We start from the raw sequence: 20,578 nt of genomic DNA on the forward strand, positions 1-20,578 counted from the left end.
ATCCCAGAACTGAGAAGGAGGAAGGGCAAGATAGGTGCTATAGACGTGGAAAAACAGGCCACTTCAAGAGTGTCCTGAATTAAAATGGGAAAAAGAAGCCCTTCCACTCATGACTTTTGAGGGAGAATGGGGGGGTCAGAGGCTCTGTCTCTTTTACTTTGAGTTCCACCAGGAGCCCTTGATATATTTAGAGGTGGGACCTAAATGTGAGCTTCTCACCTTTTCAGTCAATTCAAGAGTGTCTTGCTCCTCTGTTTCCCTCCATCTGATCTTGCCTGCTCTTCAAAAGAACTCTGGTCTCCAAGATAAAAGGAGGAGGATTTAAAGCAAAAATTTTAGAGAACACAGAAGTTAGATTCCAGGATCGATCAATTCATATTCAGTTTGTATTAATCCCTGAAGCAGGTACTAATTTATTGGGGAGGGATTGAATGTTAAAATTAGGCATAGGTCTACAAGTGAGCCCACGAGGATTCCTCACTTCATCAAACCTACTCACCACAGTAGATGAAAAATACATTAATCCTAATGTCTGGTCCAAAGGGGGAACCTGAGTCCCTCCAATCCACATCAAGCTAAAAACCAGCTTTTTAGCTGGGGAAGTAGTAAGGAGGAAGCAACTCCCCCAAGAGGGCAGGAAAGAGTTGAAACCTAGACTTGAAAGTCTTATTAAAGATGGGCTTCTTGAGCCCTGTATGACCCCTTATAACACCCCAATACTGACAGTCAAGAAATCAGATGGGTCACTTGGCTGGTACAGGAACTTATAGCTATCAACAAAATGGTCCAAACTACCCACCCCATTGTTCCCAATTTTTACACCATTCCCAGCAAGATTCCATAGAATCATCAATAGTTTACTGTAATAGATTTGAAAGATGCTATTTGGGCATGTCCCCTGGCTGAAGGTAGTCAAGATATATATTCACTTTTGAGTGGGAAGATCCCCATTCAAGGTGGAAACAACAATATTGATTGCCCCAAGGGTTGACAGACACCACTAAACTTTTTAGTCAAATTTTAGAACAAGTATTAGAAAAAGTTGTGATTTCAAAAAAAAAAATGCCTGCTTCAATATGTTGATGATATTCTTATATCTGGTGAAGATACAGAGAAAGTAGCTGGCTTCTCTACACATATTCTTAACCATCTGCAGTTTGAGGGGTTACAAGTCTCAAAGGGAAATCTTCAGTATGTGGAGCCTGAAGTTAAATATTTAGGCCACTTAATAAGTGCAGGCAAGCAAAGAATAGAGCCTGAACAAATGGAGGGAATTGTGTCCCTACCCTTGCCTCAAATTAAACAAGAACTCAGGAAATTTTTAGGGTTAGTTGGATACTGCTGCTCATGGATTGACTCGTATGCACTAAATAGTAAACTTTCATATCAAAAACTTGCCCAGGGGAAACATGACCAGCTCCTGTGGAATCTGAGGAAATTGATAAAGTCGAAGAGCTAAAAAAAGTCTTATAACCACCCCTGTCTGGGTAATGCCCATTTTCTCTTCCACCGAAAAAGAAAAACTAATAAAACTAGACACTAAAGAGAATCCAGAAGGAAAATGGATATTGAGAGACCAGAGAGAAATGTTATCCAAACTCTTTATAAGGGAAATCTTGTCCCAACTACATCAAGGGACCCACTGGGGGCCCCGGGCCATGTGTGATGTAGTTCTCAGCATTTATGTGTATATAGGAATTTATACCCTGGCCAAACAGGTTACAGATAGTTACTTAGTATATAAGAAAACTAATAAACAAACTATGAAAACATTACCCCTCAGGGGAAGGAATCCTGGCTTAAGGCCATTCCAAAGTATCCAAGTTGATTACACAGAAATGCCTCCAATAGGTCATCTAAAATACTTACTAGTGATAGTAGATTACCTCACACACTGGGTCAAAGCTATCCCCTTTTCAAATGCAACAGCCAATAATACAGTCAAGGCCCTAATTGAAAATATAGTATCCAGGTTTGGATTAATAGAAAATATTGACTCAGGCAATGGAACTCATTTCACCGCATACATCATTAAAAAGCTATCCCAAACATTAGACATTAGATGGGAATACCATAATGGGAATTCCTGGCACCCACCTTCATCAGGGAAAGTAGAAGAATGAATCAGATTTTAAAGAACCACTTAACCAAATTGGTTCTGAAGATTCAGTTACCATGGACCAAGTGCCTCCTATTGCCCTGCTGAGAATCCAAACTGCCCCGTGAAAGATATTGGTCTTTCTCCTTATGAGATGCTCTACAGATTACCTTATTCACACGCCACTGCTGACATTCCTACCTTTGAAGCAAAAGATCAATTTCTTAAAAATTATATACTTGGTCTGTCTTCTACTTTCTCTTCTTTTAAACTAAAGATCTCTTAGCACAGGCACCACCCCCGGAGTTCCCAGTGCATCAACAGCAATCTGGGGATCACGTTCTCACCAAAAGCTGGAAAGAGGAGAAGCTCAAGCTGGCCTGGGAAGGACCTTACCTAGTGCTCCTAACTACTGAAACTGCAATCCGGACAAGAGAGAGAGGATGGACCCATCACACCTGAGTCAAGAAAGCACCGCCCCCTCCAGAGTCATGGGCCACAATCCCAGGGGAAATCCTACCAACCTAAGTGTAAGAAAAGTTTGATCCTCCTTCATTTATTGCATTACTTCTTCTTTCCTTGTTCTACTGCTGCTAACCTGGCTGTTAATGCAGCCAGGTCACCTTTTCCTCAGACAACCACATTTGACGCCTGTCGCATTTTACCTTGCAAGGATCTCCGAAACCAAAGGAAACTGGCCTCCTCAGAAAAATACCTCTGTCCTTCCAAAGTAACTTCTGACCTCTGTGACCCTTGCTTTATGTAAAGAAATCAGACTTTATAGAAACCAAGTCCCCCACACTTCTCAAATCTTGGGAAATGAGGACGAGCTTCCATGACAGCACTGACCCTCCTGGGACGGTGTCCTGTGGACTGCTGAGGAACGAGGGTGGACTTCCCTTAAAGGGCTGCACCTCTCTAAAACCATACCTCCATTTCCTTCTAATCATCAACAGTACCAATGCAACCCAATGCAGCTCTCTATTCTTACCCCTATCTCTACCAATCTTGACCCCACTTTAAGTTGCTTCTATGGCATAGAAGCCAACTTGGTCAGCACAGACCTCATAGGGTCTTTAAAAATGTGTTTTATTACACCCTCATCCTCTTTTCCTCTCTCCTGTCTTCTCCTTTTAAACCTTCTAATCAAACTGTCGTCTCTTCTATACCCAATGATAGGACCAAAGTAGATGTTATAGAAATAAATGATTTAAAACAAACTTTAGCAGCAGAGACAGGATATCAAGATGCAAATGTGTGGTTGGAATGGATCAAATATTCCATGCACATATTCAAGAAAAGCAATTGTTATGCTTGTGTGCACAGCCGGCCAGAGGCCCAGATTATCCCCTTTCTACTAGGATGGTCCTCCTGTCGACCAGGCATGGGCTGTGTGGTAGCTCTTTTCCAGGATCCCACAGCCTGGGATAACAAATCATGTCAAGCTCTCTCTCTGCTATATCCCAAAGTTCAACATCCTGTGGGTCAATCCCCGGGGGCCACCCAGCTTCCATCTTTCGACACTAAGTTCACTTCATGTCTCTCACTACAAGGAGGAAACTTAGCATTCCTTGGAGACCTGAAGGGATGCAGTGAGCTTAAGACTTTTCAAGAGCTTACCAATTAGTCTGCCCTGTTCATCTTGTCTGGTGGTATTGGGGTATTTACTGGACACTCTGCCAAGTAACGGAAGTGGCACTTGTGCTCTAGTCCAGTTGGCTATCCCTTTCACTCTGGCATTTCATCAACCAGAGAGAGAAAAAATACAACATCATAAGACAAGGGAAGCCCCTTATGGGTCTTTCAACTCTCACATTTATTTAGATGCAATTGGAGTCCCACAAGGAGTACCAGACAACTTTAAAGCCCGAGATCAAATAGCTGCAGGATTTGAGTCAATATTTCGGTGGGTGACAATAAAATTGTAGATTGGATAAATCATATTAATTACAACAAACAATGGTTTATTAACTACACTAGAGATGCTGTTAAAATCATAGCTGAATGATTAGGGGCTACTAGCCAGATGGCTTGGGAAAATAGAATAGCCTTGCAATGATATTTGCAGAAAGAGGAGGAGTTCGGATGATGGTTAAAACTCAATGTTATATCTTCATCCCAAACAATACTGCCCCTGATGGAAGTATAACAAAGGCACTGCAAGGTCTAACTGCTCTGTCCAATGAGTTAGCCAAAAACTTAGGGGTAAATGACTCCTTCACAGGGTGGCTAGAAAAATGGTTTGGTAAATGTAAATAAATCATAGCCTCAATTCTTACTTCTCTTGCAGCCGTAGGAGGTGTACTCATTCTTGTTGGGTGTTGTGTCATACCATGCCTCCACGGCTGGTGCAAAGACTCATAGAAACAGCACTTACTAAAACCTCCCTTAACTCTCTTCCACCTTATTCAGAGATGCTGCTGCTTTTAGAGAATCAAGTAGGACAACTAAGCCAAGACAAGTTAAGGAAGTTTGAAGAGAGAGTACTGTAAAATTCAAGAGAGGAAAGTTGCCAAATACAGTGAGTTCTAAGTTTCTCTTCAAACAATCAGTATGTCAGTATGTTCAGTTTTCTTGTTCTCTGTTCTCCATCTTAAGGTTTAACTTCCTTGTTTCCTTGCCCCTAGTTTCAGTAAACAACTTTCCATCAGCCCTAATCAGTAGTTGACATCTGTTCCCCTGGTCACCTGCTCTGTCCTGAGTCACCCTTGGTCACCTGCTCTGACCTGAGTCAGCTTTAGTCACCTGTCCCATAACTGTTGCTCCTGCCAAAACTGCTCACCCCACCACTTTGGCTTCTAGCCCTGCTGTCTTTAAAATAGCCAATTGGAATTAGCTTTGACTGTGTAATCCAACCCTAGCCAACAGGGGAATGACACAGCAGTCGGGGCTACCTGCATCAGGGATAAGAACCCCTTCCTCTCCCTTGTTCATGTGTCCCCTCACTATTGCTCCATCCATAAGACACACCCTTCTATAGAAGAAGTAAATTGCCTTGCTGAGAAAATTTATATTTGAGTGCTATTTCTTTTGCAGCACCAAAAAGTTATTTCTAACGTGGTCTTTCATTAGTTTGACATGGCCACTTTCAGTCCCCAAAGAGGGAGGTGGCTAGTTTTGGCAAGGAACTATTATCATTCTTGCTTTAAACTGTAACCTGAATTCCTCCCATAGCTGGCTTGGCCTATATACAGGAATGAGAAAAGGCAGTTAGCTTGAAGTTGGAAGCAAGGTAGAGTTCGTTATGCTAGATTTCTCTTCCCGTTAAAATTTTGCAAAGGCAGTTTCACATGCATCTTGCCACCTCCATCCCCTGGCTTGGGCCCTACCCTGGGTGGGTTTATTTATTACACCAGATGACTAAAAGCTTTCAGCAACCTTTACAGAATACTTCTGGAAGTAACATTATGGAGAAACTTTTTTTCAAAATGTTATAAAGTATTTTGTCTAATCCATTATAAAACAGATTTTAGTCATTTTAATTTAGATTAAATAGTTTCTAACCACAGATGTGCTTTTATGGAATAGCTTCATTACCTATTGACTGTGCTTAGAACTTTAAGCTAAAGATCCCTGTTTTTTACTTTTTTGGTCAGGCACAGATGGCAGCATTACCACATGTATGATTTATTTTTGAAGTGAACTTACGTAACAAACAACCCTACTATGCATATGTATATTTTCATAACTTTAAACAATTCTAAATTCAAATAAACCAAGCATTTTTAATTCACTTTGCTAATTGTGAAAATTCACTTATCTAATCTGTAAATACCTTTCCCATCTAATATATAACATAATAATACTCATTATTGTTACTGTTAATCAAGCTGTTGATTTCAAAATCATCAATTCAGATAGCATTTGGCCATCTTTCATTCCATTGTAGGTGACTGATAAATTCAGACAGATGCAAAGGAACCTCATAAAAAGCTGTTTGACTTTGTGGAAACACTCTAAATAAATATGTCACATAATAAAGACTCATCAGTTAATATTTAAGTGACTAAATAATGTAAGTCATTATTATGGCTCATTGGTGAAAATGGGCTAACTTTGTTAACAGCACTAAAGTATTTTAAAGAGCTTAGAAAAATGTGCTATTTTACCAAGAAGTTTAAACTTTTGCAGATGTCCAAAACCATATTAGATGCAAGCTGATCAATAACCATTACATTAATAATACAAAATGGTTGCTATGTATTTATTCTAAAGGAACGCTAAAGTATTTGTATATTTCTCCATTAAGTCAGCTAATTTTTAGCTCAGTTACTTCTGGTGTAGCATGTGCCCAAATTCTGCAGGTTTTATAATATAATGTGTGCAAAACAACCTTTGGAAAACAATATTAAAGCTTTTCTAAGAGCCATCATTTCTTCAGCAAATTATCTAAAGCCATTAACTTATTAATAAGAGATACCATGAAAATAGCTCTTAGAATAGTCAACTAGAATTTAAAGATTAATTTCCAATGTATGAATCAGACAGATTATTTATATTTATTTAATTTATCTTTTTTATTTACCAATTTTAAGTTACCTCATTAGTTATTTCTGGTTCCATAAAGACAGAGATGAAGAAAACATGCAAAAATTCAGATTTGAATTTGTAATCTGCAGATATGATACAAACTTTCCTGAAGGAAGTTCACATTCCTAATGAGCTGCTCCTAAGTCATTCGCAGATTTAGTAGCCTTTGGCCTCCAGTACTCTGAATGCTACAATATTGGCTAGTAAGTTTTATTTTTTCAATTTTGTCATTACGTTTAACTAGATTGTCACACTAAAGATCATTTTTATAATACTTCGTATAAGATTTCATTTTAATAGGTTATAATCTCTTTGAGTTTAATAAAGAACTAGATCATAATTGTTAGGTTATTTTTAATCACCCATAGAACCTAGCCCCAAACCTCACAGAATAAGCTTTTAATAGAATATATTTGAATATATTACGCATTTGCATTAACTATTAGGCTGTTGTTTAAAAAGGGCTATATCAAAACTTATCATTTTCAGAAATCCATCAGTCTTTAAGTGAAGATATTGAAAAATACAGTTAACAGGGCTTTAGAAAAAGATTCACATTCTTAAGAGACTGTGATGATACCAGATGGCAGGTTGTCAACAATGATATTTTGCAATGTTTACAGAAGTCATGGATCATATTCTAGTAGAAACAGCCTTATTTTCCAACTGGATTCTAAGGTATACACTACTAAGGCAAACAGGAATTCACTGATCTGGAAGTTCATAATCATGCCATTAAAGTAAGATTGTTCCAGATTTATGACACTTTATATTTTTTACCACTTCCTTTGACCACAATGGTGTCCCTTTGTTTTTTACCTGTTTCCCTCGCACATATCTAATATAGAATGGTGGAACTAAGAATAAACAATACCTTCATTCAGAAAGGGGAATAATGGGAGACACAATTTAGCAGTTCTGAAATCCTTCAGAGTAGACTTTGTGAAGGTCCCATCAAGAGGTGGGGACAGGTGCTTGATCAGGTCTGATCTGTGTTCTAATAACCCCCCTCCGTTCAGCTGCTCTCCATGGCTCCAGTAACACCTTCTGATAATTTCTTCTTGTCTCTTATATATACTCACTGGTTAGTGGCTCTTTGAAAATATGTCCTTGTAGGCTGGCCAGTGCTTGCAACCTGGTTTCTCGGAATTCATATAGGTCTGTTGTATGTAGATATAAAGTAGTAAGAGGTAGGAGAATAACTGTGGTCATAATACAAATAGCAAAGACAGTTAAAATAACAGAAAGCAATGGTTTCCATTCTTGTCTTCTCAGAAGCCTGTGACTATTTTACCAGACATTTTTTTTTTGTTATCCTCTACTTCACATCCCTTCCACTGTTTTCTTAGTAGTAGAATTGAGATGGAATAGAGAGCCCCATTTTAGGGGCCTGCAGGATACCCCAGCATAGTAAAGAAGGAAAATCTTGAGTTCCTTCAAGGGAAATTGCAGGTATCTACTTAGCCCTGAGAAGTAAATAAGTGGCCTGATGAGCAAAATGGCAATAATAGCCTAAAACAATAGCCAAGGAAGTTCGAGTCCACAGATGTTTGTTTCCAATAGAAACTAAATATGGCATTTAACATACATCCTGCAGTTGTCTTTCAGAAAACCAGACTCCCACCAAGGTCCCCGTGAGACCCTAGATGAGGAGGAATTGAAGACTAAACTCTGACCACCGTACTTTGTTCTAAATTTCTTCCTGAGGGGTTTGGAAGGAGCCACAGCCCCAGGCCAATGAATGCTTTTTTTTTCTGCTGACCCCAAATTTTTAAACAAAGCTTCTTTCTTCCTTAACAGTTATAAATCAGAAACTTTTTGAATCTACTTACCACCTATAAGCCCTCCTTCAACATATCCCACCCTTTTAGGCCAAAACCATTGTGTAACCTCCGTATATTGATTTATGATTTGGCCTATAGCTTCTGCTTTCCTGAAATTTTCCCTGCCTTTAAAAGAACCTTACTCCCAAGCCATGCAGGAAGTCAGGATTTGAGCATTAGCTATCTGGTCTTACTTGCTTGGCACCTGCAAATAATAATGCCTTCCTGTCTCTGCAAAAACCTCAGTGTGGATACCTGGTTTTACTATACCTGGCAAGTGGATCCCTGTTTGGTTCCAAAACAGCAACAAAAGAGCCAAAGCTGAGTCATGAGCAGCATTTCAAGGAGTCTGTCCATTGTATTATTGCTTCTAACCTTTCTAGTTTGGTTTTTTGTATTTTTTTTCAAAACTATGATTTACTCAGATATATTTCCAATGCCATTTTTTTTCTTAAACTCAACCAGAGTTTGTTCCTGTTAGATAAAACCAAAGAATCAAAATCGACACACTCAAATCCAACTTTGCATTCTACTTCCTGAAACAGTCCATACTGGAGATTCTGAAACTTAGAAGAGACACCTCAAGAGTTCTGAGAGAAGACATCTGTACTCCAGAGCAAGGGTTCTTAACCTAGGATCTTGGATGAGATTCGGGCAGCCCCTGAAATTCTAACAATTGTACATATTTTCTTTTTATAGAAATTCATAGCTTTCATTAGGTTCTTTTTTTATGAGGGGATGGGGGACAGGATCTCACTCTGTCACCCAGGCTGGAGTGCAGTGGTGCGATCTTGACTCACTGAAGCCTCAACTCCCCAGTCTCAAGTGATCCTCCCACCTTGGCTGCCTGAGTAGCTGGGACCACAGGTGTGCTCCACCACTCCTGGGTAATTTTTGTATTTTGTGTAGAGACAGGATTTCGCCATATTTCCTAGGCTGGTCTCAACTGGAGTCAAGTGGTCTGCACACCTCAGTCTCTCAAAGTGCTGGGATGACAGGTATGAGCCATAGTGCCCAGTCCTCATCAGGTTCTTAAAGAATATGTTACCATAAAATACTACTGTTCTAGAAAATTTTTTAGTTTTCAAATAGCATAAGGAAGTATAATAATAAAATATTTTCATCTAGCGAAATTTTTTTTTGAAGAATGGCTTAATTTGAGAAATTTACTTGGAAATAATTAAAGCTATTTGATATTAGAATCTATCTATAAACCAAAATAAAATTCTAAGCTCCCCAACCAATCGAATAGAACCCTCCTCTCAGCCAGGGGCACTCTTAAGTTAACTTGAAAGGCTAGTTCAGGCCACGAGGGGATGTGGAGGTCAGACATAATTCATGATACTCTCCTCCCATTGGAATTCAGGCACAGCTGGCCAGCACTAACATTAAAACAGAGATCTTAAGACTTACAAAGTCAACTCCTTGTAGCAATAAGGTACCAACATGACAGATAGCAGGCCCTAAAAGAAATCAAAATATTTTACCCCAAAATATATTTCTTTGGCATATTTTGAAATGGCCCTGCAAAGCTGCCTCTTGTGGGAAAAAAAAAATCTAAATTCTATAGTGAATCTTCTTTCCTTTCCAGGTCTTTTTCCAGAAAAGAATTAACTAGGAGTGTGGCACCTTTATAAGTCTGATAAGAAACATTTGCAATCCATTCTCTCTGAAGCCTGCTACCTGGAGATGTCATCTACATAATAAAAGCCTCAGTCTCCACATTTTCTTATCTTAACCCAGACACTCCTTTCTATTGATTACAGGTCTTTAGAGAAACCCTTTCAACCAATAGCCAGTCAGGAAATCTTTGAATTCACCTATGACCTGGAAGCCCGCCAACCAGCCCCTCTTTGAGTCATTCCACCTTTCCAGACTAAACCAACATACCTCTTACATGTATTGATGTCTTGTGTCTTCCTAAAACATAAAAACCAAGCTGTAGCCCAACCCTGGGCACATGTTCTCAGGACTTCCTGAGTCTGTGTCATAGGCACATCCATAACTTTGGCAAAATAAACTTCTAAATTAATTGAGACCTGTCTCAGATACTCTTTGGTTTTCAAATCTATGAAACATATTATGAAATTTATTTCTCTGAAAGTCCTAAAATATAATGTAAATTTATTGGTTTAAATTTGTTCTTTTTGAAAACACTGAGTTGGTTATCTTGGGAATTTTGAATACTTTCCAGTCCTATGCTTCAAGATTTTATATTTTGAACAAAAGTAGGATGACATTTAAATGCAAAATGATTTATGGTGTCAGAGCTCTGGCCCAGTGGGTTTTAAGAAGGGAATAAGAGCAAAGAGATGTTCTACAGTGAGCAGGTCTAGGAAAACCTATCTCCAAGTCTAAGGAAGCTGAGAAGCTGAAGAAAGAGACTGACGTATCCTGTTTCTCAGAAGAAAACATTTAATAAGGATTTACAAACAGAAACCATGTCTGTGTCTCAGACAGCAGCAAGACAGGCTAGTGGATCCCCACGCCATTACCCACAAGACCCAGAGTTTATTCATCATGGAGAAAGGCCATGGGATTCAGAAGGGCTACATAGGGCAACTGAAGTACAGTAAAATCAAGGTTGTTCTGAGGTAAGGACAGTATATTTAGGTAAGTACCACTGGAAATCTTAAAGGCCTTCCCAGAAATGTCATTGATCAGTAGGCAACATGACAGATTAGTATCCAAAATAGAATTGCTTTGGCCTCCACAGGTATTTAACTGGAAAGTTTCAATTGAGAAGTAAATGTGGGGACAATGTCTTTCTGCAGCAGAACTGTTAAGTGGGAGGTTAAAGGACTGAGGCTTGAATTAGTACCCATCCAAATGCTGCATTTATGAATGTCAACATGAGTTTTTGTTTGTTTAGCAAACAAACCTCTTCATGTTTACAAAAGTGTTAAAACAGATCAAAAACTATGGCAAGGAAAATAAGGGTGTTTTGATCAGGGAGAAAAACAGAGTGCTCACTCAAATACATAACTTTGCAGGCTTTGGTGTTCTTGTAAATCTGATGGAATAATTAATTAAAAGGTGTCTTCTCTCCAGGCAGCTTTTGGTAGAACTCAGCATCTATCTCTACGTACACAAATGTTCTGTTCCACAGTTAAAGACAGAACATGAAGAAAGCTGCATGCGATTTCCACTGCCAAGAAAATTTGGAAGATCAGTATACTTATTTTAAATTGGAATTTAGCCCAGACACTATTTTGATAAAGGGAAAAAAGAAAAAAAAATAAACATTTTAATAAAGTACAGGAACACTGGCTAATTGGGGATATAACACACATTTTCCAAGTAAAATTTCTGTTCAATCCTGCATAAAGGGTCAAGTGTGGTTCTCGATATGCCAGTTCATCTTTTATATTTAAATAACAAGTTTCTTATCTTGATGAAAAAAGCCAAAGTCTAAAATGTTTGAAAAGGTTTATTCTGAACATAAGAGTGACCCTGCGCCATAGCACAGCTTCAAGAGGTTTGGAGAACATGTGCCTCAACTGTAATTCATGGTTGAATTACAGAGGTGGTGGGTTTACAGTGATAGCAGAAGTTACACACAAAGACATAAGTCAATTCATGAAAGGTATATTATATTGGTTCAGCTTAGCAAATGAGTCACTGGGACATCTCAAGGGTGAAGGAGCTTACAAGTCATAGGTGGATTCAAAGATTATCTGATTGGCTTTGCCTAAGGAGTTGAAGTCAGTAGAAAGAATTGCCTGAGTTAAGACAAGGGAGTTGTGGAAGCCAGGGCTTTGTTATGTAGATGAAGCCACAGGTAGCAGGCTTCAGAGAAAATGCATGGTAAATGTCTTTTCTTGGACCATAAAAAGTGTTAGATTCTTAGTTAAATTTCTCCTGGATTAGGAAAAGACCTAGAAAGAGAAGAATCTCTACAGTTTTTCTTAAAAGAGATAGCTTTGCAGAGCCTTATCTCTATCTATCTATCTATCTATCTATCTATCTATCTATCTAATCTATCTATATGGGTGAAATATTTTGAATTGCTTCAGGATCTCCTATCTGTCCTGTGATGCCATACCAGAGTCAGGTGGGACTTGGGCATCTTATTGCTGCAGTCTGTTTTGTCAGTCTTATGATCTCTATTTTATTGTTGATGCTGGCCTGTTATGCCTCAACTCCAAATGGAGTTTGGACAGGTTTGTCCAATCACACCGTCTTTCTTGTCATGGCCTGAATTAGTTTTTTCAGGTGTCTGTGGAATCCCTATGGCCAAGGGAAGTCCATTCAATTTGCTGGAGGGGTTAGAATTTACTTTTGGTTTACACTGATTTATTTGCTTTTCCAAAAATGTATTTGATAAACTCTGACTTCCAATATGATTTTTTATCATTCCCCACAAATCGCAATTATAAATTCTGGAAATGACGCAGCAGAAAACCAAAGTCGAAATCTGGAAAGTGGTAAGAAGATGAGCTGATTTTAGACCTCATGACTGGAGGAACAGCACAGCAGCAGGGACACTTGCCTTCCCCCTGCCACCCACCCAACAGACAAATACTACCCAGACCCATTGTTTTCTGACCACCAAAATAGCAAAAGAAGGAAGCCAAGGTGTGTTTCCTCTTCTCCTGCTTAGAATGGGAGCCCTTCTGAGGCCATCAGATGAACAGACACCATTGGTAATGGTGATCAATTGAGAGCCTTGCATAAACAGGCAGCCAACAGAAACATTACCCTTCCCTCCCTATCCTGAGACTCCCTTTATCCACTGAGAGGTACTGAGCAGGTCAACAGAACTGGCAGAAGGAACCCAGCTACGGCTGGTGCCTGCCTGGTCAAGGAAGCCTCTTTGTCCCCATGAACCCAAGATTCTTCTCTCAACTAGAGACAAGGATACCAGGCAGGGAAACAAAGAACTCAGTTTATAGCAAGTGGTCCTATATAGGAAGTCATTTGTGCCTGCAGCAGGAAAGTCTTCTCTTCTGGGTAGAGATAATAGAGAAGTCAGAAGGCACTGGTAGGGAATCTCACCATGCCCCATTCCCATTCAGAGACAACCAGCAGCTGGCCTGAAGAAACCCTATTTGTCCCTTAGGCAGCACCAGTAGAAACCAGTGTGAATTCTGGAAGTACCAGATAAACCAAGTGGATGAAAACAATATCACAAAGGCTCTGAAAATCAGAATGCCATTATAACCACAACCTATGAAAATAAGCAAAGACCTGTACGCTAAAACTAAGCAGTGACACAACCTTCTAACATAAAAGATTCTAACATAATAAGACTCAGTGTTTCCTGACAAAATAGGAGGGAAAGTCCAGAATGAAATTTAAAATAACCTTTCATAACAAGAACCAGAAAATCACAACTTGAATGAGAAAAGGAGTTGATATCAACACTGAGATAAATCAGATGTTGGAATTATCTCACAAATGTTTTATCGTAGTTATCATAAAAATGCTGCAGATATCAATTATAAATTCTCTTAAAACAAATTATAAATAGAAAATATCAGAAAAAAGTTATTAAAAAGAAACAAATGGAAATCATAAAACTGAAAATAAACAATCCGAGGGAAGGGCTCACTGGTAGAGTGGAGATGACAAAGAATAGAATCAATGAATTTGAAGCAGAATAATCAAATTCACTCTTTCATAACAAGAACCATTATGAACAATATGAAGAAAACAGATTTTTTAAAAAGTGAAAGCCTCAAGGACCTGTAATATGATAACAAATCATCCATCGTTCATGTCAGCAGAGTCCCAGAAGAAAACGGGAAAAGGTGGGGCTGAAAGAGTGTTTGAGGAAATAATGGCTGACACAAGACACAAACCTATGGATCCAAGAAGTTGAGTGAACCCCAAACAGGACAAACTCAAAGAAATCTATGTCAAAATACATAAAGTTTTGAATAGTAAAAATATAGAAAATGTCTTTAAACCAACCAGAGAGAAATGATACATTACCTGCATGGGAACACTCACTTAAAGGATAATAGATTTCTCATCTGAAACCACACACAAAAAAATTGTCAACCCAGAGTTCTGGTGAAACTATATCCTTCATAAATGAGAGGAAAATAAAACATTATCACCTGAAGGAAAACTAAAAGCATTATCAGAGCCTGATGTACCCTTAAATAGTGAGTGGTTAAAGGAACTCTCAAAAAGAAAAAAGGGATAAAAGAAGTAATCTCGAAGCATGAGGAAGGAAGAAGGAATAACAGAGCACTTTTTCTCATAAGTTTTATAAACAGATTGAAATAAAAAATTATAACAGCATCTTGTATCCAAGATGATAACATTTAAAGTTGGGAAAGGTAAAGGAACTCAGATGGAAGTGAGGCTTCTGTACTTCACTCGAAGTGGTAAAATGTTAACACCAGTAGACTACTCAGTGGTACCTGTTGAGACCAGCAGTAGACTGCTCAGTGATACCTTGAGCAACCATAACAAATTATACAAATATATACACTCGAAAACTCTAAAACAAATCTAGATAACATCTTAAAAATAGCTCTTCAAATATCTCACAGGAAAGTAAGACAAAAAAACAGAGAAACAAAACCAGAAGAAACCAGTAGTAAGTAAATAACAAGATGGCAGATTTAAGTGCTTATGTATCAATAATTACCAAATGTAAATTATATAATAGACCAATCAAAAAACAGATATCTTGGCAAAGTGGATAGAAAAGCACAGTTCAACTACAGTGATTACAAGGAACTTATTTTAAATTTAGTAACATAGGTAGAAAGATGAAAGTGGACAAAATTGTACAAATATTAATATTTAAAAAGCATAAATGGCTATATTAATATAGCAAAGAAAATTACTAGAGACAAAGAGTGATATTACATAATAATAAAGAGACTAATTCTCCAGGAAGGCATAGCAAACCTAAATGTATATGTACCAACTAACAGAGTCTAAACACACATGAAACAACACTTGATAGAACTGAAAAGAGAAATAGATGCAAACACAGTAGATTTCAATAGCCTACCACCCCAAAATTGATAGAACAATTAAGAAGAAAATTAGCAAGAACATAGGATATCCTAACAACATTCTCAATCAATAGAAGCTAAGTGACACATACAGGTTGAGTACCCTTTATCCAAGATGCTTGGGATGAGATCTACTTTGGATTTTGAATTTTTCTGGATTTTTAAAATATCTGTATTATATTGAGCATCCCTAATCAAAAAACCTGACATTTAAAATGTTCCAATAAGTATCTATTTTGAGCATTATATTGGTGCTCAAAAAGTTTTGGATTGCAGAGCATTTTGGATTTTGGATTTTAGATTACAATTATATAACTTGTATAGAACACTTTTATAATTCTATATATAGAATTATATAACCTGTATAGAACACTCCACCAACCAACAGCAGAACACAAAACTTTTTAAAGTGTTCATTAAAATTCACCAAGATAAATTCTTGGTGAATTCTGGGTTATTAAATAAACCTTGACAAATTTTAAAAACTTGAAATCATGAGTTTTCTCTAACAATAATGGAGTCAAAGTATAAATCAATAACAGAAAGAAAACCAGAAAAGTAAATGGTGAAAATTAAACACACTTTGAAATAATTAAATAATATATAGGTCAAAGAGGACATCTCCACTGAAATCAAATAATATATAGAGCTTAATGAAAATAAAAGTACAATGCATCAAAATTTGTGGAGTGCAATTTAAGCTTTGCTGAGAGGAAAATGTATAGCACTAACATAAATCTCAAATCAATACCCTAAGTTCTTACATCAAGTAACTGGAAAAATAAGAAGAAAAAAAAACAGAGAAAATTAAATTAAAATAATAAATAGAGAAAAAATTAATAAAGTTAAAAATTAAAGAAAATCAATTAAATAACAAGGTTGATCTTCAAAAAATAAGTCAATAAACTTCTAGCAAGACTGACAAAAATAACAGAGAGTGACAAAAATCACCAATATCAGGAATAAAGTAGATCCTGGAAGTATCAAAGAAAAAAGAAAAAGGTAATATTATGAATACTTTATGCTCATATATTTTACAACTTAGAGGAAATGGACTAATCTCTCAACAACCACAACCCCCAAACCCAAAGAAAGCAAGAAAGAAAGCTATCATTATTTGAAGATGATATGATTACCAGTGTAGGAAATCTCAAGAAATCTACCAACCAAACCTTCTAGAAGGAATGCATAAATTGAGAAAAGTCACAAGATACAAAATTAACATGCAAAAATTAACTGCATTTTCATATACTAACAGTGTACCTATAGAAACCTAAATTGACAACACAATACTATTTATAACCATTCCACAGAAGATAAAATACTTAGATATATCTTTAGCAAATTATGCACAGGATCTATATGCTGAAATGTATGAATTGATGATAAAAGAAATTAAAGAAGCTCTAACAAAATGAAAAGACACACTGTTTATAGATTGGAAGACTCAGAAAAAAATGTCAATTCTCTCCAATCTAATTTAGAGTTTTAAAGTAATCACTATTAAAATTTCAACTACTTTTTAAAATAGATATACACAAGCTTATTCTAAAATTCATGTGGGAAGGCACAAACCCTAGAATACCTAAAACAATACTGCCAAAGGACAATAAAGTAGGAGAAAGTACTCTACCCAACATTAAGACTTATCATCTAGCTATTACAATCAAAACAGTGAGCTACTGGCAGAATGATAGACAATGGATCAACAGAGCAGAATAATAAATCCAAAAACAAACCCACACAAATATGCTGAATTAATTTTTGACAAAGATACAAAGCCATTTCAATGGAGGAAAAATAGCCTTTCAGCAAATGGTTCCACAAAAAGTGGACATTCATGGGAGAAAAGAAAAAGAGAAAATAACTTCAACCTAAACCTCACAATTTAGACAACAGTTAACTCAAAATGTAGACTGAACTTGTAAAACTACAAAACTTTTAGAGAAAAACCTTAAATAAAGAATTTGAGATTAGACATAATTCTTAGATTTGACGCCCAAAATCGCAATTCATAAAAGGAACAAAAAAATCAATGAATTGGGTATTATCATAATTAAAACTTTACTCTGTGAAACATGTGGAAAGGATAAAAAGTCAGGTTGCACTAGGAAAAATATTTGCAAACTGCATATCTGACAAAGGACTAGTATCTGGAATACACAAAGAATTCTCAACACTCAACAATAATCAATACAATTTGAAAATTGGCAAATGACATGAACAGACATTACTGAAGAAGATATGGGATGGCAAGTCCAAACAAGATAGTTACCATCATTAGTAATTAGGGAAATGCACATTTAAATCACAATGTTATCTGACTACATAACCTATCAGAAGGTCTAAAATAAAATCTAATGACAACACCAAATGGTGTGAGGACACAAAGAAGCTAAATCATTCATATATTGATGGTGGTAATATGAAAACCACTCTGGAAAATAGTTTGGCAGTTCCTTAAACACACTAAGCCTAAAACTACCATATGCCCCATTAACTGAACGTTTGGGTACTTATCCCAGAGAAATAAAAACCTATGCTCCCACAAAAACTTTTACAAGAATGTTCATAGTTGCTTTATTTGTAATTGCTCAAAATGTATTTCAATAGTTAAATGACTAAACACTATAGTGTATGTACGTGTGTGGATGGATAAATGGTTGGATGAATGGAGACAGATACAGAGACAGACAGACAGACACATAGACACACTACATGGAACAGCACTTAGCAATGAAAAGGGATGAACCATTGATACATACCACAAGTTGGATAAATCTTATAGGAATTATTTTGAGTGAAAAAAGCCAATCCCAAAGAGTTATAGACTGTATTACCCAATTTATACAACATTGTTGAAATGACAAAATTTTAGAAATGGAGGACAGATTAATGATTGCCAAGGTTTGGTGGAAGGAGTGTGGTTTAGTCATAAAGGTCCACACAAGGTATCCTCACGGTGTTGGAAGTGCACAGTATATTGACTGTGCTGGTGGATACTCAAACCTACATAGATGATACAAGTTGTATTGAGCTGAATAAGCTCACACAAATGAGAGCAAGGAAAACTATGGAAATTCCAATAACATTGATGGATTTTACCAATGTCAATATCCTGGTTGCGACATTATTCTATAGCAGAATGCCGACTGGCTCTATTCGTGAGGGGATTGGGCTCTATTGAGATTTGCCCTGACCAGCTATGTTTTGCTTGCTTTATCCCTTGGTATGAATTGAATTATAGCAAGCACAAGGTTGATGTCAGTAGTCTCTGCTGCTCTCACAATGAGAAGTTCAAGGCACAGACAAGAGCATAGGAGGGCGATGATAAACTGAGGATGGTAAAGAAACACTCGGACTGGTGAGATTTTCCTCAAAGCCTCAAAAGCAGCACTGAGTGCTGCTTGAATTCTCAACCCACATACCAAGCATTTGAAACACATTCTCAAGTATTTGAAATCAGTCTATTAGTCCTGGCTTTCAAAGAGAAATTAAAACTACTTAATTAGCGTTCCTTTCCAAGTGACTTTTTCCATCTGTTATACTTTAATTTGGCTGGAATTTTTTGTGTTAAGACACAGAGTGAAGAAAAGTTAATTATGAAAATGCTTGATGCTACATTTAAAGATCTGTTGAGGTGTGAAATGATTCCCAGGCCTCAGATGCAAGACTGAGTAATGGAGCACCCAGAATAATCATAATCTGTAAAGACTTAAAACCAAAGAAACCCAAGAACGAAAAAAGTTTGATGTGGCAAATTAATTTACTTCGATTCCCAGCAAAATTAAAGTTCATTACGTACATTTTTTCATTAACAACACAGAAAATAAAAGCTGTTTGTATAAATCTGCAGTGATTCAATGTCCTTCCCTTAGTTCTCCCATATTCTTCCTTTTAATTGTCACCTTCTATCCGTCTCCTCTTTGCAATTGCTAGAAGACATGCACCTGCTTACATCTCAATGAAGGAAGGTCTCTTGGCTCTGTGCTCTTTGAATACTTAATTAGACGGCACTCTACCAAAGAGTGCTGCCACTGGGTAGTTCATCTAAGTCTATCTTGGTGGGTTTTTTTTTTTTTGAGATGGAGTCTGGCTCTGTCACCCATGTTAGAGTGCAGTGACGCAATCTTGGATCACTGCAATCTCTGCCTCCCGGGTTCAAGCGATTCTTCTGCCTCAGCCTCCTGAGTAGCTGGGACTACAGGCACCCACCACTATGCCTGGCTAATTTTTGTATTTTTAGTAGAGATGGGGTTTCACCATATCGGCCAGGCCGATCTCAAACTCCTGACCTTGTGATCCACTTCCCTCAGCCTCCCAAAGTGGTGGGATTACAGGCGTGAGCCACTACACCTAGTCTCTTGGTGTTATTTTGCTTCCCCTTCACCCCCATTAATTTCCGGATGAGTACCTCCCTGTCTTGGTCGGGCAGTGAACAGAGGCTTGTTTCACATTTTCAGTAACTTCCTGCTTCCCTGCTCAGCCTCATTTACCAGTGTTCCCAGAAGGCAGACGTGTGGAATGAACTCAGGGTTTCCACATTAAAGCATTCCCATGACCCAGTCTCTTTTTGCCTTAAACAATGAAAACAAAAAGCAACATGAGAAGGAAACAAGAATTAATAAATGGTAGCTATCTACATCTTAGATGGAGAAAAGAATAGATTCCATTTGTCATTTTTAATTATGACGCACAAAATGAAAATGCTTACTTTACCTTGGAGTCCAAAACGAGAGAAACACCTCTGTCAGGCTGCAGCAGGAGTATAGAAACAGAGCCAGTGCTAGACCCCCAAATCTATGGTCCTATCAAATGAACATTTATTCAGATTTAATCAAATTTACACATTAATTCAAATTCTCCCACTGGCAGTCATATATAGTATAGGAAGATCTATTCCAAAAGCTCAGCACATCTTATAGTCTTAATTTTTTACAAAGTTAATACCTGTGTATTTTTATAACCAGAACAAGATAGATGATAGATAAAGATAGATGATATATATATATTAATAGATAGATGATAGACGATAAAGGATAGAGATAGAAATAATAGCTGCAAAGTGTAGGCTATCTACTGTACCTGGCACTATTGTCATTGATTACTACATTCAATTATGACAACCACCCTGTGAAGTAGAATAT

At 37.4% G+C, this 20,578-nt stretch overlaps 1 protein-coding gene across 5 annotated transcripts in view; it reads right to left on the reverse strand.

The window, feature by feature from the left end:
• The window catches only part of LOC118153009 (putative uncharacterized protein CCDC28A-AS1), a 400,860-nt gene that overhangs the window by 66,374 nt on the left and 313,908 nt on the right, over nt 1-20,578 (reverse strand). The window lies entirely within an intron of this gene.

Source organism: Callithrix jacchus, chromosome 4 (assembly GCF_049354715.1).
Source record: "Callithrix jacchus isolate 240 chromosome 4, calJac240_pri, whole genome shotgun sequence".
Classification (NCBI taxonomy): Eukaryota; Metazoa; Chordata; class Mammalia; order Primates; family Cebidae; genus Callithrix; species Callithrix jacchus.